Source organism: Coenobita brevimanus, chromosome 68, assembly GCF_032717465.1.
Source record: "Coenobita brevimanus isolate Jiangsu-jjx chromosome 68, ASM3271746v2, whole genome shotgun sequence".
NCBI lineage: Eukaryota > Metazoa > Arthropoda > Malacostraca > Decapoda > Coenobitidae > Coenobita > Coenobita brevimanus.
Window position 1 is genome coordinate 11,428,486 of NC_137021.1, and position 16,687 is coordinate 11,445,172.

General features: G+C 42.9%; 1 non-coding gene across 1 annotated transcript; it reads right to left on the minus strand.

The window, feature by feature from the left end:
• Positions 1-15,288: 15,288 nt before the first annotated feature.
• LOC145405947 (5S ribosomal RNA) lies at positions 15,289-15,407 on the minus strand. Its single transcript, XR_013898483.1, has one exon. It is a non-coding gene; the product is annotated as a 5S ribosomal RNA (ribosomal RNA).
• Between the last annotated feature and the right edge of the window lie 1,280 nt (positions 15,408-16,687).

Below are 16,687 nucleotides of genomic sequence, written 5' to 3' on the forward strand. Positions count from 1 at the left end.
GTGGTTGAGGAGGCGAAGGGGAAGACAGGAGGAAGCAGCTCCTGTGAGAAGAGTGGAGAAATTGCAAGATAGTGAGAAAATGACAGAGTATAAGAGCATAGTGGAAGAAAGATTGGGAAGGTATGAGCTAGAGCAGATGGAAGGGGTGGAAGACGTATGTAAGATACTCACGGAAGAGATAGGCGCAGCGTGTGAGCCGGTTTGTGGAGTGAGGAGGAGATGCAAGGGTGTACAAGGGACAGCATGGTGGAATGATGAGGTGAAACGAGCTGTGGAACAAAAGAAGAAGGCATATGGTGAATGGTTGGCGAGTAGAGGTAGGGGAGAAGATGAGAGAGAGAAGAGAGAGGTGTATGTGAGCAGGAGAAGGGAGGTTAAGAGACTGGTGAAGGAGAGTAAGAAGAAAGTGGATGAAGAGTTTGGGAGGAATCTGAGTATGAAATGGAGGGAGAGTAAGAAATTGTTTTGGAAGGAGGTAAAGAAAGTAAGGCAGTGTGAAAGGGGAAATAATAGGGGAGTGAAAGATAGGAATAATAGATTGTTGGTGGAGAAGAGAGAGAAATTGAGGAGATGGAAGGAGCACTTTGAGGATTTGTTGAATGTAGAGAGTGAGAGCAGTGTGAGTATAAGTGGTTGGGGAATGGCTGGGAGAAGAAGAGATGAGAGGAGGGAGGAAGGGATCAGTAGGGCGGAAGTAGTGGAAGCGATGAAGAAGATTAAGCTGGGAAAGGCCCCAGGAATTGATGGAGTGTGTGGTGAAATGCTTAGGTATGGGGGTGAGATTGTTGTGGAGTGGATATGGAAGTTGTGTAGATTGGCTTGGGAAGAGGGAAGGGTCCCAGAGGACTGGAAATCAGGCATAATTGTTCCTCTGCACAAAGGACAAGGGGAGAGAGAAGTATGTGGTAACCATAGGGGTATTTGCCTTCTTAGTGTGACTGGTAAAATATATGGTAGAATACTCATTGATAGGGTTAGGCATATGACAGAGGAGCTAGTTGGAGAAGAACAAGGGGGATTTAGGAAGGGAAAAGGGTGTGTAGATCAGATATTTGTTCTAATATGTTTAGTGGAGAAGTATCTAGAGAAGGGAAGGAAAGTGTATGCTGCCTTCATGGACTTGGAGAAAGCTTGTGACAGAATAGATAGGCAAGGTATGTGGAAGGTATTAAGAATATATGGAGTGGAGGGGAAATTGTTGAGTGCTGCGAAGAGTATGTACCAGGGAGCTAGGGCTACGGTGCGAGTGGATGGTGAGCTGAGTGAGTTCTTTGATCTCAATGTGGGACTGAAACAAGGGTGTGTGATGTCTCCATGGCTGTTTAATATATATATGGATGGGGTTGTAAAGGAGTTGCAAGGTAGGGCAGTGGATATGGGGCTGGCCCTAATGAATGAGGGTGAGATTTGGAAGCTTCCGGTGTTGCTGTTTGCTGATGATACAGTATTGTTGAGTGAAGCTGAATGGGAGTTGCAAGGTTTGGTGAATGAATTTGGGACAGTGTGTAGGAGGAGGAAGCTGAAAGTTAATGTAAACAAAAGTAAAGTTATGGTGTTTGAGAGGAACGAAGTCATAGAGTGTGCAGTGAAGTTGGATGGTGAGGATATGGAGAATGAGAGTGCATTCAAGTACTTGGGTAGTGTGATGAGTAAGGATGGAACTTTGGGGGATGAAGTACGTGAAAGGGTACAGCAGGGAAGGAAGGCTGTTAGTACACTGAAAGCAGTGATGAGAAATAGGGAGGTGAGTATGGAAGTTAAGAAGTCATTGCATGATGGTATTGTGATCCCTACCCTGACGTATGGAAGCGAGGCGTGGACCTTGCAACAGGGGAACAAGTCAAGAGTGAGAGCAGTGGAAATGAGTTACTTGAGAGGAGCATGTGCAGTGACGTGGAGGGACAGGTTGACGAATGAAGAAGTGAAGGAACGTTGTGGGGTAGATGTGGATGTGGTTGAGAAGATTAGGAGAAATACACTGAGGTGGTTTGGACATGTGGAGAGAATGGAGAATGAAAGACTGACTAAGAGGGTGTATGTAGGTGAGGTGGAGGGAGGGGGAGGGAGGGGTAGACCGAGGATGAGGTGGAGGGATGGAGTTGAGAGGTATATGAGGGAGGGGGGGGGTGAGTTGGGGGGAGGGTAGTCAAATGGTGGGTGACAGAGTGACTTGGAGGCGTTTTGTCTGCGGCCACCCTTTGCGGGATTAGGGCGTCGGGCTATAGATAGATAGATAGATAGACAAACACATAAATATACATGATACAAACACAAGATACATACACAAACAGAGAGCAAGCCTATTTATTATATTTAAAAAAAAAAAAAAAAAAAAAAAAAAAAAAAAAAAGGTAACACTGAACGAACACAATAATCCGTTTGCCTATGCCTAAAGCCCGTTTGAAATAACTGACAAAATTACAGTACATACAAATATCACTGGTGCACATTATACATAAAATGCAAATGATAAATACCAACACATACATGTTCAAGTTACATACACGGATACAAACACAAAATACATACACAAATACAGAGCAAAGCCTATTTATTAAAAAAAAAAAATTAGCTACACACTAAAAAATCAGTCAAAAAACAAATGACAAAAATGATAATACAGAACGAATACAATAATCTGTTTACCTATGCCTACCCATTTCAAATGTGACAAAAATACAATACAGTACATATACATATCACTAGTACACATTATATGTAAAATGAAAATGATTCACTCTTTCCTCTTCCTTCTGCCTGTGGGTGACTCTACACTGAGTGACAAGCCAATGGTTTCCTGTACACCAGGAAACCATGTACTATGCTGGGTGGTAACCATATAACTAAAGTTAGGCGCCTGGTGGTTTAGTGGGTAATTACGGAGCTCCAATCGGATTGAGCCGGTGAAGGTTTATATCCAAGGATCGGTTGGCATTTACTGCTCACGTAATGCCACTCAGGGATGAGTGAGGCTGGTCACTCTCATCTTAAATGTCAGGACCAACTTGCCTAGCCCCGGGCTCCTATGCTCCCAATGGGGCAACGAAGGATTGGATGATGAATGATGATAAATACCAACATACTACACTCTATACACCTTAACCTAGGCCAGATTTTTGCTCCTTGCAGCTTATTCCATGTGGTCCAGTGGCAGAAAATACAATGCCATGGCTCTACATCCTTTCAGAGTCTTATATCATGACTAGCATAATATTCTAGTGTTAATCTGGCATAACAAATTACTATTCAAAATGGAGAGATGGAATAATAAGACCAGGTGAAGGTAAACACAGTATAGTTACCATGGCAATAACCAGTATGCAATAAAATAATGATAATAATAATAAATAATAATAATAATAATTATAATAATAATCATAATAACATGGATAAATTACATCAACAAGGGAACATGCCTTCTTAAACCTTCAATCAGATGGCCCATCTTTGGTCATACAACTAATCCCAGTTTGACAATGACCCAGTGTGTGATGAATGGTTTATACGATGACTACAAGTAAGGACTCTTTCTGATATAAAGCAAAGCAAAGGTACTGTACAATCATCAAAATGCATGCGTATTCATTTGTTGGTTCCAAAATGGCCTCTGAACTCTGTCACTATTGGATGCATAAGTGTCAGTCAGAGAACACTAGTGTGGTGGTGTGGTCCAACCAGCAAGTGAAGTGCAGTGAAATTAAAAAACTACCAGCTTATATGAATTGCAACCTAATTTTTATTTTTTATGGCAAGGAGCAGGTAAAATGCAATGAAGTAAAATAATTACCAGTTTAGGTGAGCTGGAAACTTTTTCAGACATTGTTGAGTAGGTGACCCTCTGCCAAAAACGTTCCCGTTGAACACACAGTCGTGGCCATAAATAATTACCTATCATCCTGTACCTCGTGCCACAGACTGGCTCCCTTACGCGCGGCGTCACATTGAAGTAAGAGGGGCTGAGAGGGAGGGGCCAGAGAGAGAAGGGAAGGTGGGTGAGGGGACAAGCGATGGTGCTTAAGTGGAGTGAGGGAGGGAAGGGAGGGTAGGTAGGGGAGGGAGAATGAAATGCGAAGTTGTGCCTACATAGTTTGTCTATTTTGTTTCATTCAGGGCATCATATAAGGGAGTTACTATTCGATAGATAAAGCTACATTACACCTTGTATAGCGGCGTCCGATAACAAGCTTTAGATAGGTGGTGATATCAAGGACTAGCTCGTGAGAGAGATATACCGACATGAGAGAGCAAATATTAGTGCAGAGCCATCAAGATTTTGTCGGCCCAGATTGTCTGCTCGTGGATAAGGCGACCAGAGTCCCGCCTTTAGGCGGAATAGTCCCACATTTTTTTTTTTTTACATCTGTCCCGCATTTTTTATTGTGACTAATTGGCCTGCTTTTTGTGCAAATTATCTAATATGTCCTGCTTTTTAGAAAATTACTAATTCATTACATATAACATGACCTTTTATGAAATTATGATAAATTAGTAAAATTATGCATAATCCAAACCAAGTGAAATACCAAATTGTTAATATAAAATCTGTAATACTAACTGGTAACTTTGGTCAGCCAATTCACCGTACCGTACTGTATATTGGTCATCGGAGTTCGTTTGAGACGTCAGTGTTTGATTAGCAGCCCCAGGGTGAGGTGTTGCGTAGCAGCCGTCGCTGTCACTTGCATCTCTCTCCCTCTTTCTCTCTCTCTCTCCACACACACACACACACACACACACACACACACACACACACACACACGAGACAATGTCCCACTTTTAGCTCCAATAAATCTGGTCACCTTACGTGTGGAAGCCAGAGAACGAGAGGACATGGGCCCGCCTCCTCCAGCTCACCAAAGACGAGTGGGAGCCGTTCAAACAAAACCAGCAACATCGTTTCCCTGGTGCTGCGATGCCTGCATGAGGTTTTTCAGGCAGGAGGCCACTGGACTACTTCCTAAGGCTTTCCTGGTTGCTTTGGCTTGACCAGTGTCGGTAAACATTGACATATATATACTGTATTCTGGGAGTTTGGGTAGGATTTTGTTTCATTTTCCCTCTAACAGATTATGAGAGATATCATTACCATATCCACCCATGAGCACAAATATCAAATTAATTTACCTTTCATGCACAATTATTTTAAATAGCCTTTTCATATAGAGATGTCATTAAATAATTATGGAACTGACATGATGGTGACTGTACAGAGGGAGTGTATACTGCGATGGTGATCATATTTACTGTGGACACAGCCATACCAAAGGTTGCATATAATATTTAGTTCTAAAAATTAATTACAGGTAAGAGCAGAGGGCGTTTCTTACACAAACATTACGGAAGTCAAAGCCATCCAGATTCCATTCTGCGTCTGATGTCAAAATACACGGATAAACACTCACAAATGTTAATGTCATGTCAGGATACTTCTCTCACGAGCCAGTCCTTGATATCACCACCTATCTAAAGCTTGTTATCTGATGCCGCTATACAAGGTGTAATGCAGCTTTATCTACCGAACAGTAACTCCTTTATATGATGCCCTGAATGAAAGAAAATAGACAAAATATGTGGCTAAAACTTCGCATTTCATTCTCCCTCCCCTACCTATCCTCCCTCCCCTCCCTCACTCCACCTAAGCACCATCGCTCGTCCCCCAACCCACCTTCCCTTCTCTCTCTGGCCCCTCCCTCTCAGCCCCTCTTACTCCAGTGTGACTTGCCGCGCATAAAGGAACCAGTCTGAGGCACGGCGTCCGGGATGATAGGTGATTACTTATGGCCACGACTGTACATAATAATGACTAGATATATGACAAATCTCAAGGTGATGGATTTTTATTCAAACACATCACCGTAAAACAAGGGTGGATTGTATTCCTCCTACCTCCACATAATTTAACTCTAGAAAGACTTTTCAAAGGAAACTTATCCAACTACATGGCTAGACACAGCATTCATCAAATAATTCACAATAAGAAATTACTCTAAAGTTGGTATATTTGGAGGTATCATTGCCACTGGGTGAAGGCATCCCTATCCAACATTTTACCATTAATTACCTTGAAAAGAGGACATTGCAGGGATGGATGACCTTGCTGCATATCTGCAAAATTTGACTGTATTTGTACCTTGGGCATTTAATATTTTAACTCATTCAATCTGGTGATGTGTTTTATACATCAATCTTGCAGGCATGGGGCGATTACAGGGGTACTGTAATCGATTAGAATTACTTTGCAGACTTGAGATTACGATTATGATTACAGGAAGAGTAATCGATTACATTTACAAAAGAAGTACTGTAATCATGATTACAATCATGATTACTTGTACTGTTGTCATCATCATCATCATCCGGACCTCCTTTCGTACCCTAGGGCAGGGTGAGGAGCAGCAATGTCCAGACAGCCCAAAATTGCCCAATCCAATGGGCCACGCTTCCATTCGCTCATCATTCAAGCGCCCAGAATCCTGGCTCTATCGGATACGCCAAAAACATTCACCACGTTCTGTAGCTTCACATATCGTATCCGACAGAGTCAATCTAGACGCTGCCACGTTAAAAGGGGTGCTAAAAATCCCTGATCATGCACTTCTCACAAAATTCATCCAGCCAGCTCGATCTCCTGTCAGTTCCCTAGCCTCACTGATTTCCACACCTCTCTTCCTCACACATTCATCCACCATATCTCTCCACCTTCTCCTTGGCCTACCTCGCCTCCTCCCTCCTTCGAATTCGCTCAGATATACCTTCTTCACCACTCTGTTGTTATCCATTCTCTCCACATGACCATACCATCTCAGTACACTCTCTTCAATTCTGGTGTCCACCAACTTCCTCACTCCGCATCCTAGGGGTAGGGGGGTTTTTCAAGAATACTCCCCCAGTATCCCTGCTTGTCGTAAAAGGCGACTAAAAGGGTTGGAGGAGGGTTAGTGCCTCTCCCCAGAAAACAACTAACTAAAAAAACAAACAATAAGCCTCAGACAAAGACTGACCAAACGATGACAACCAAGGACCGGACAAAGGACTTGGTAATGAGTGCATGGAATGTAAGGGGAGCGAATGATGAGGTGAAAGAGAGAGAGATTGTCCAGGTGCTTGAGGGTGTGAAAGTGGATATACAGTATGTGGAATAACTGAAACAAAATGGAGACGAGGAAGTGTGAGAAAATGGGAGTATGGATGGGGTATATGTGCAGGAGTAGGTGAGAATGAGAGGGCAAAGGAAGGAGTATGTATTGTTGTGAGTAAAAGATGGAAGAAGAGCATAAGACAGTATGGATCAGTTGGGTCAAGGATTGTGTGGGTAAAGTTGAATTGGAATACAAATGTGGGCGATTGTGTGTGTGTATACGCCAACGCAAGATCGTGCTAGAAGAGTGAGAGAAGAGTTCTGGACAAATGTAGAAGTGTGCATGGAAAAGTTTAGAAGGAATGAGAGAGTGTTTTTGATCGGTGATATGAATGGTAAAGTTGGGAATGTGAAGGTGGATGGAATAGTTGGTGAGTGGGGTGTGCCTGCTGAGACAGATGAGAATGGGAATGCGTTAGTGGACATTTGTGCTGGGAGGGGGTTGGTGATAGCCAATACCCTCTTCAGGCATAAAATGATCCACAGGTATACATGGCGATTGATGAGAAAGGTGGGTGGTGAACTGAATGAAAGGAAGGCAATGATTGATTATGTGTGTGTGGATGAAAGGATGCGAAGATGTGTAATGGATGCAAGAGCTTATAGAGGTTGGGGGAGTGGACTTTCTGACCACTACTTGGTGGTGGCCAGAATTAGAATTCAAGTAAAATGGAGGAATAGAAGAAGGGAAAGACGAGAGGAAGGAGTAGTTGCAAGGAGAGTGGAAAGGTTACAAGAGGATGAGCAAAAGGCAGAGTATAAGAGAGAAGTGGAGGAACGATTGGGCAAATATGAATAGGAGCAGTTGGGAGATGTGGAAGGTGTGTGTAGGATATTTACAGAAGAAATATGTGCAGCATGTGATGTGGTGTGTGGAAGGAAGAGAAGACGGAGGGGGGTGCAAGGAACAGCGTGGTGGATTGAAGAGGTGAGACAGGCTGTGGCACAAAAGAAGAAAGCATACAATGAATGGATGAGAAATAGGGGTGTGGAAGAAGCTGAGAAGCGGAAGAGAGAGTTATATGTAGAAAGAAAAAGAGAGGTGAAAAGATTAGTAAGAGAGAGTAAGAAGAGAGTGGATGAGGAATTTGGAAGGAATTTCAGTGTAAAGTGGAGGGACTGTAAGAAAATGTTCTGGAGAGAGGTGAAAAGAGTAAGACAGGGTGGAAGTGAAGTTAGCAGGGGAGTGAAAGATAAAAATGGTAGATTAATAATGGAGAAGGGAGAAAAAGTGAGCAGATGGAGAGAACACTTTAAGGAATTGTTGAACGTAGAGGATGGAAGTAATGCGAGTATAAGTGGCTGGGGAATGGCTGGGAGAAGGAGGGAGGTGAGAAGACAGGAAGAAATCAGTAGGATAGAAGTTGTGGAAGCAATGAAGAAAGTTAAATCGGGGAAAGCCCCAGGAATTGATGGAGTGTGTGGTGAAATGCTGAAGCATGGGGGAGAGATAGTAGTAGAATGGATGTGGAAGATGTGCAGATTGGCCTTGGAGGAAGGTAGAGTCCCGGAGGATTGGAAGTCAGGTATAATTATTCCCTTGTACAAAGGAAAAGGGGAAAAAGAAGTGTGTGGTAATCATAGGGGCATCTGTCTTCTTAGTATAAAATGAAAAGTGTATGGTAGGATACTTATTGACAGAGTTAGAGAAAGAACAGAGGAATTAGTTGGAGAAGAACAGGGAGGCTTTAGGAAGGGAAGAGGTTGTGTAGATCAGATATTCATTCTTAGATCTTTAGTGGAAAAGTTTCTAGAGAAGGGAAAGAAGTTGTATGCAGCTTTCATGGATTTGGAGAAAGCATATGACAGGGTGGATAGACAAGGATTGTGGAAAGTATTAAAAATATATGGAGTAGATGGGAAGTTCTTGAATGCTGTGAAGAGTATGTACGATGGTGCGAAGGCTGCAGTGCGTGTGGATGGTGAACTAAGTTAATTTTTCTCTTTGAAGGTTGGATTGAAACAGGGATGTGTCATGTCTCCATGGTTGTTCAATCTGTACATGGATGGGGTAATAAAAGAGGTACAAGGTAGGGTAGTGGATGTTGGAGTGGTCCTGGTGAGAGAGGATAGTGTTTGGAAACTCCCTGTACTGTTGTTTGCAGATGATACTGTGTTGTTGAGTGAAGACGAAGGGGAGCTGCAAGGCTTGGTGGATGAGTTTGGGAGAGTGTGTAAGAAACGGAATCTAAAGGTGAATGTAGGAAAGAGTAAAGTGATGGTCTTTGAGAGAGGGGAAGTCAGTGAATGTACAGCGAGGTTGGATGGTGAGGAATTGGAAAATGTGAGTACGTTTAAGTAATTGGGTAGTATGATGAGTAAGGATGGAGGTTTGGAGGGTGAAGTGCTTGAAAGGGTACAGCAGGGAAGAAAGGTTGCTGGTTCTTTGAAAGCAGTGATAAGAAACAGGGAAGTGAGCATGGAAGTGAAAAAGTTACTACATGACAGTATTGTGATACCAACTCTAACATACGGAAGTGAAGCTTGGACGTTGTTGGAAGGACACAAGTCAAGAGTGAGAGCAGTGGAAATGAGTTATTTAAGAGGAGCCTGTGGAGTCACATGGAGAGACAGGCTGACGAATGAGGATATAAAGAAGCGTTGTGGTGTGGATGTGGATGTGGATGTGATAGGAAGCGTTATGAGGAACACACTGAGGTGGTTTGGCCATGTGGAGAGGATGGAGGGTGAAAGACTGACGAAAAGAGTGTATGTGAGTGGGGCGGAGGGGGGAAGAGGGAGGGGGAGGCCGAGGATGAGATGGAGGGATGCGGTGGAGAGGTATAAGAGAGAGGGGGGTGTGAGTTGGGAGCAGGGCAGTGAAATGGCAGGGGACAGGGCGACTTGGAGGCGATTTGTTTGTGGCCACCCCAAACGGGATTGAGGCGTCTGGCAATAGATAGATAGATAGACATAATTTCGTATCCTATCCACCCTCTGTACTCCACACACATTCCTCAGCAGTCCCATCTCCACTGCTCTTACTCTTGACTTTTCATTTTCATGCCACACCATAGTCTTACATCCATATGTTAAAGTTGGCACAAACATTCCTTCATGTAAGCCTCATGCAGCTGCAACACACAAGCCTCTGTTTCTTATAAAGGCCTTCATTGCACCACCTACTTTTTTTCCATGTGTCACTCTACTTTACACTTCTTTTGCATATTTTCCTCTCTTTTCTATCACTGTACACAGGTATTTGAACTCTCTCACCAATTCCAGTCTCTCTCCATTCACTGTTACATTGCACTGGGAGTCGCCTTCTCTCTCAATAACCATCACTTTACTCGTTTCTACATTTACTCTCAAGGAACGACACTTACAGACATCAGCAAAACTCTGCATTAGCCTACCGAGTTCTTGTCCAACTCTTCCCCTGGGGGTAGAGGGGTTTTCCAAGAATACTCCCCCAGTATCCCTGTTTGTCGTAAAAGGCGACTAAAAGGGTTGGCGGAGGGTTAGTGCCCCTCCCCTGAAAACAACTAACTAAAAAAACAAACAATATGCCTCGGACAAGGACTGACCAAACGATGACGACCAAGGACCGGACAAAGGACATGGTAATTGGAACTTGGAATGTAAGGGGAGCGAATGATGAGGTGAAAGAGAGAGAGATTGTCCAGGTGCTTGAGGGTGCGAAAGTGGATGTATGTGGAATAAATGAAACAAAATGCAGAGGAGAAAGTGTGAGAGAATGGTAGTATGGATGGGGTATATGTGCAGGAGTAGGTGAGAATGAGAGGGCAAAGGAAGGAGTATGTATAGTTGTGAGTAAAAGATGGAAGAGGAGCATAAGACAGTATGGATCAGTTGGGTCAAGGATTGTGTGGGTAAAGTTGAAAGTAGGAATACAAATGTGGCCGATTGTGTGTGTATATGCGCCAACGCAAGATCGTGCTAGAAGAGTGAGAGAAGAGTTCTGGACAAATGTAGAAGTGTGCATGGAAAAGTTTGGAAGGAATGAGAGAGTTTTTTGATTGGTGATATGAATGGTAAAGTTAGGAATGTGAAGGTGGATGGAATAGTTGGTGAGTCGGGTGTGCCTGCTGAGATAGATGAGAATGGGAGTGCGTTAGTGGACATTTGTGCTGGGAGGGGGTTGGTGATAGCCAATACCCTCTTCAGGCATAAAATGATCCACAGGTATACATGGCGAGTGATGAGAAGGGTGGGTGGTGAACTGAATGAAAGGAAGGCAATGATTGATTATGTGTGTGTGGATGAAAGGATGCGAAGATGTGTAATGGATGCAAGAGTTTACAGAGGTTGGGGGAGTGGACTTTCTGACCACTACTTGGTGGTGGCCAGAATTAGAATTCAAGTAAGATGGAGGAACAGAAGAAGGGAAAGACGAGAGGAAGGAGTAGTTGCAAGGAGAGTGGAAAGGTTTCAAGAGGATGAGAAAAAGGCAGAGTATAAGAGAGAAGTAGAGGAACGATTGGGCAAATATGACTTGCAGCAGATGGGAAACGTGGAAGGTGTGTGTAGGATATTTACAGAAGAAATATGTGCAGCATGTGATGTAGTGTGTGGAAGGAAGAGAAGACGGAGGGGGGTGCAAGGAACAGCGTGGTGGACTGAAGAGGTGAAACAGGCTGTGGCACAAAAGAAGAAAGCATACAATGAATGGATGAGAAATAGGGGCGTGGAAGAAGTTGAGAGGCGGAAGAGAGAGTTATATGTAGAAAGAAAGAGAGAGGTGAAAAGATTAGTAAGAGAGAGTAAGAAGAGAGTGGATGAGGAATTTGGAAGGAATCTGAGTGTAAAGTGGAGGGACTGTAAGAAAATATTCTGGAAAGAGGTGAAAAGAGTAAGACAGGGTGGAAGTGAAGTTAGCAGGGGAGTGAAAGATAAAAATGGTAGATTAATAGTGGAGAAGGGAGAAAAAGTGAGCAGATGGAGAGAACACTTTAAGGAATTGTTTAATGTAGAGGATGGAAGTAATGCGAGTATAAGTGGCTGGGGAATGGCTGGGAGAAGGAGGGAGGTGAGAAGACAGGAAGAAATCAGTAGGATAGAAGTTGTGGAAGCAATGAAGAAAGTTAAATCGGGGAAAGCCCCATGAATTGATGGAGTGTGTGGTGAAATGCTGAAGCATGGGGGAGAGATAGTAGTAGAATGGATGTGGAAGATGTGCAGATTGGCCTTGGAGGAAGGTACAGTCCCGGAGGATTGGAAGTCAGGTATAATTATACCCTTGTACAAAGGAAAAGGGGAAAAAGAAGTGTGTGGTAATCATAGGGGCATGTGTCTTCTTAGTACAATAGGAAAAGTGTATGGTAGGATACTTATTGACAGAGTTAGAGAAAGAACAGAGAAATTAGTTGGAGAAGAACAGGGAGGCTTTAGGAAGGGAAGAGGTTGTGTAGATCAGATATTCATTCTTAGATCTTTAGTGGAAATGTTTCTAGAGAAGGGAAAGAAGTTGTATGTGGCTTTCATGGATTTGGAGAAAGCATATAACAGGGTGGATAGACAAGGATTGTGGAAAGTGTTAAGAATATATGGAGTAGATGGGAAGTTGTTGAATGCTGTGAAGAGTATGTACGATGGTGCGAAGGCTGCAGTGCGTGTGGATGGTGAACTAAGTGAATTTTTCTCTTTGAAAGTTAGTTTCAAACAGGGATGTGTTATGTCTCCATGGTTGTTCAATCTGTACATGGATGGGGTAATAAAAGAGGTACAAGGTAGGGTAGTAGATGTTGGAGTGGCCCTGGTGAGAGAGGATACTGTTTGGAAACTCTCTGTACTATTGTTTGCAGATGATACTGGGTTGTTGAGTGAAGACGAAGGGAAGCTGCAAGGCTTGGTGGATGAGTTTGAGAGAGTGTGTAAGAAATGGAATCTAAAGGTGAATGTAGGGAAGAGTAAAGTGATGGTCTTTGAGAGAGGTGAAATCAGTGAATATACAGCGAGGTTGGATGGTGAGGAACTGGAAAATGTGAGTACGTTTAAGTACTTGGGTAGTGTGATGAGTAAGGATGGAGGTTTGGAGGGTGAAGTGCTTGAAAGGGTACAGCAGGGAAGAAAGGTTGCTGGTTCTTTGAAAGCAGTGATAAGAAACAGGGAAGTGAACATGGAAGTGTAAAAGTTACTACATGACAGTATTGTGATACCAACTCTAACGTATGGAAGTGAAGCTTGGACGTTGTTGGAAGGACACAAGTCAAGAGTGAGAGCAGTGGAGATGAGTTATTTAAGAGGAGCCTGTGGAGTCACATGGAGAGACAGGCTGACGAATGAGGATATAAAGGAGCGTTGTGATGTGGATGTGGATGTGATAGGAAGCGTTATGAGGAACACACTGAGGTGGTTTGGCCATGTGGAGAGGATGGAGGGTGAAAGACTGACGAAGAGAGTGTATGTGAGTGAGATGGAGGGGGGAAGAGGGAGGGGGAGGCCGAGGATGAGATGGAGGGATGGGGTGGAGAGGTATATGAGAGAGGTGGGTGTGAGTTGGGAGCAGGGCAGTGAAATGGCGGGGGACAGGGCGACTTGGAGGTGATTTGTTTGTGGCCACCCCAAATGGGATTGACGCGTCTGCCAATAGACAGATTGACTTGCAAGCAGTACTGCATCATCAGCAGACAACAAATTTGAGATATTCCATCCATCACCATTCATTACCACTGCCATCCTTCTCTCTATTACTCATGTTTTCACTTCTCTCATCACCCCATCCATATATACATTGAACAACCATGGGGACATCACACAACCTTGTCGCACGCCCACACTGATCGTGAACCATTCACTTAGATGCCCATTAACCCTGACTCATGCTTCACTACCATCATAAAAACTCTTGACAGCACCTAGCAGCTTACCCTCTACACCGTACATGCGCAAAACTTTCCACAATCATTCTCTGTCCACTTTGTCATATGCTTTTTCCAGATCCATGAATGCTATAAACACCTTATGGTCCTTCTCACAAGCCTTCTCTACTATCTGTCTCACTGCAAATATTTGGTCCACACATCCACTGCCACTCTTAAAGCCACCCTGTTCATCACTCACTAGAACTTCTGATATCTCTCTTACTTTCTCTATAATAATTCTTCCATATACCTTCCCTACCACACTCAATAAGCTTATGCCACGATAATTCTTGTACTCACTTCGTTCACCTTTATTTTTGTACAGGGGTACAATCACAGCCTTTTTCCACTCTGCAGGCACAGTTTCACTCATCCATGCCTTCTTACATATCTCCAACAAGCACTTCATTCCATTCTCTCCACTACATTTAAGCATCTCTGCATAGGCCTCATCAACCCCAGCTGCTTTCCCATTTTTCAGCCGCTTCACAGCGCTCTTCACCTGTGCGAGTATCACGTCTCCTGGCACTGCATTCCTTCTCTGCACACCCCCAAAACCAATCATGTTTACAGCTGCTCTGCTCTCTCTATCCCCATTCATCAGGCTTTCAAAATATTCTTCCCATCTGGTCCTTACTTCATCTCCATGGGTTAATAATTTACCACCTGCATCCTTCACGCCATCCTATTTCTTTCCACTTTAACTTCTACATTTCCACACCTCTTTCCAGAATAACTTTCTATTTTCAGAGTAGTTCACATTCATTTTTCTTCCTAGATCCTCATTTATCTCCTCCTTTCTCCTCTTCAGTAGTACATATTCAGTAATTTCAACTGAACCCCTATCCTGTAACCACTTTAGCCACTTCCTCCTCTTTTCCTCCACTGCTCTCTTTACCTTCTCATCCCACCATGCCGTACCATTCTTCTTTGTTGTTACTCTTGCCACACCACACACCACTTTAGCATTCCTAACTAAGGAATCCCTATATGCATTCCACAGTCTGTCCAGATCCATTTCATTCCAATTCAGTAATTCTAACTCATCCTCTACTTTGGTCCTGTATTGATCTGCCATTTCTTTGATCTTCAGCTTCTCAACCTTCAGTCTTTCTCCCTGACTGCTCCTCTCTCTCCTGATCCACCTCACTGTTGTGCACTATATAATTATGAGCACGTTTCTTTTATACTTGACACTGATTAAGTTCATTCATTCATTCATTGCCAGACGCCATGTATCCCAGACGGGGTGGCCAGTGGCCTAGAGTTAATTGTTTTACAGGGAGGGGCACTAATCCTCCACCAACCCCACTTGACACGTAGGGATGCCAACAGCATCTGGTGTTCCCAGGCGGTCACCCATCCAAGTACTAACCAGACCCAACGTTGCTTAACTTCGCTGATCGGACGGGAAGCGGTGTACTCAACGTGGTATAGTAAATAGCAAAAATATCATCCAGTAATATAAAACTGATATTTCCTAGGGATATATATCTTATATGCAAATCATTTTTTAAAGATTTGCCTGCATAAGGAAGACTATAGGGTTAAGCTCTGCAGAACCTATGACGACTGTTACTCTGGATAAAAATATACTGTACAGTTCTATGTCCAGTTAGTTATGCCTTTATTTCTTTGCCAATTTGCAATACTAATGTGTTTTAATAATTCAAGCACCAAGACTTTCCTTCACTTGTCCTTGACCCTTTCATTCTATTAACTTTTCTACCAACTGAGATCTTCCCAGGTGATATTATTCTAGCTTAGGCAGGATATTATATGGAAGCTTCTAAGTGATAACCTACAATTCACTTTTGTTTTCGTATTATTTATGGACTTTTATGGTATACATTTAACTGTTTAACACTGAACTACAGTATTTTATTCCTGACAAGTATTTGTGGAAGAAAAGCTTATCTGGGGCCTTGTAATCAAAAAAGTAACCATGAGTACCATTACAATGTGAGAGTAATCAATTTCAATTGCGATTACTTTGAAAAAAAAAAAAAAAAAAGGCTAAGTAACCGATTATGATTACGATTACACATCTATAATCGATTAAAATCGTTCACGATTACAGATTATGATTACAGGTACCCCATGTTTGCAATCTAGCTACCTCCAGACATTCCCATTCACCTAAGTAGTTTCTCTGAGCTAGAACGATTAGATACAAACTTTATTAATGATAAAGAAAATGCTAAAAATGTTTTTCCTGCTATGATTAATCAAGAAAAAAAAAAAAATTATTGTACATGCCACAAGATTAACTGAAACTGAAAAACCTGTCTGGTAGTCAGAAATACTGAAAAGAAATTGTGGCACTCTTACTTACCTCCATGGGTTGAACAGATGAGCGTTCTTATGATGTGGACAAAGAAATGGTACGTCCTCAGCCAATGATGATTAAGCTTGACCGCTGCCCGTCGAATCTTCAAACCCCAGCCAGTTAATTTCTGAAGCTCCTGCAAAACTTTTAACAATCACCATTCTGTATATTACTATCATATACATTCTTTGCTGTACGGCATATCAATACAGTTGACCATTACGCTGGAGGGAGACACCTGCAAACAGTGACAATGATATAACAGGACTTCTGCTTCTGTTTTCAAAAGAGTCCCTCAGCTCCATCCATTTCCTCAAAGGCTGGGAAATGGCTGGGAGAAGGGAAGTGAGAGGAGAGGAAGAAATCAGTAGGATGAAAGTAGTGAAAGCAATGAAG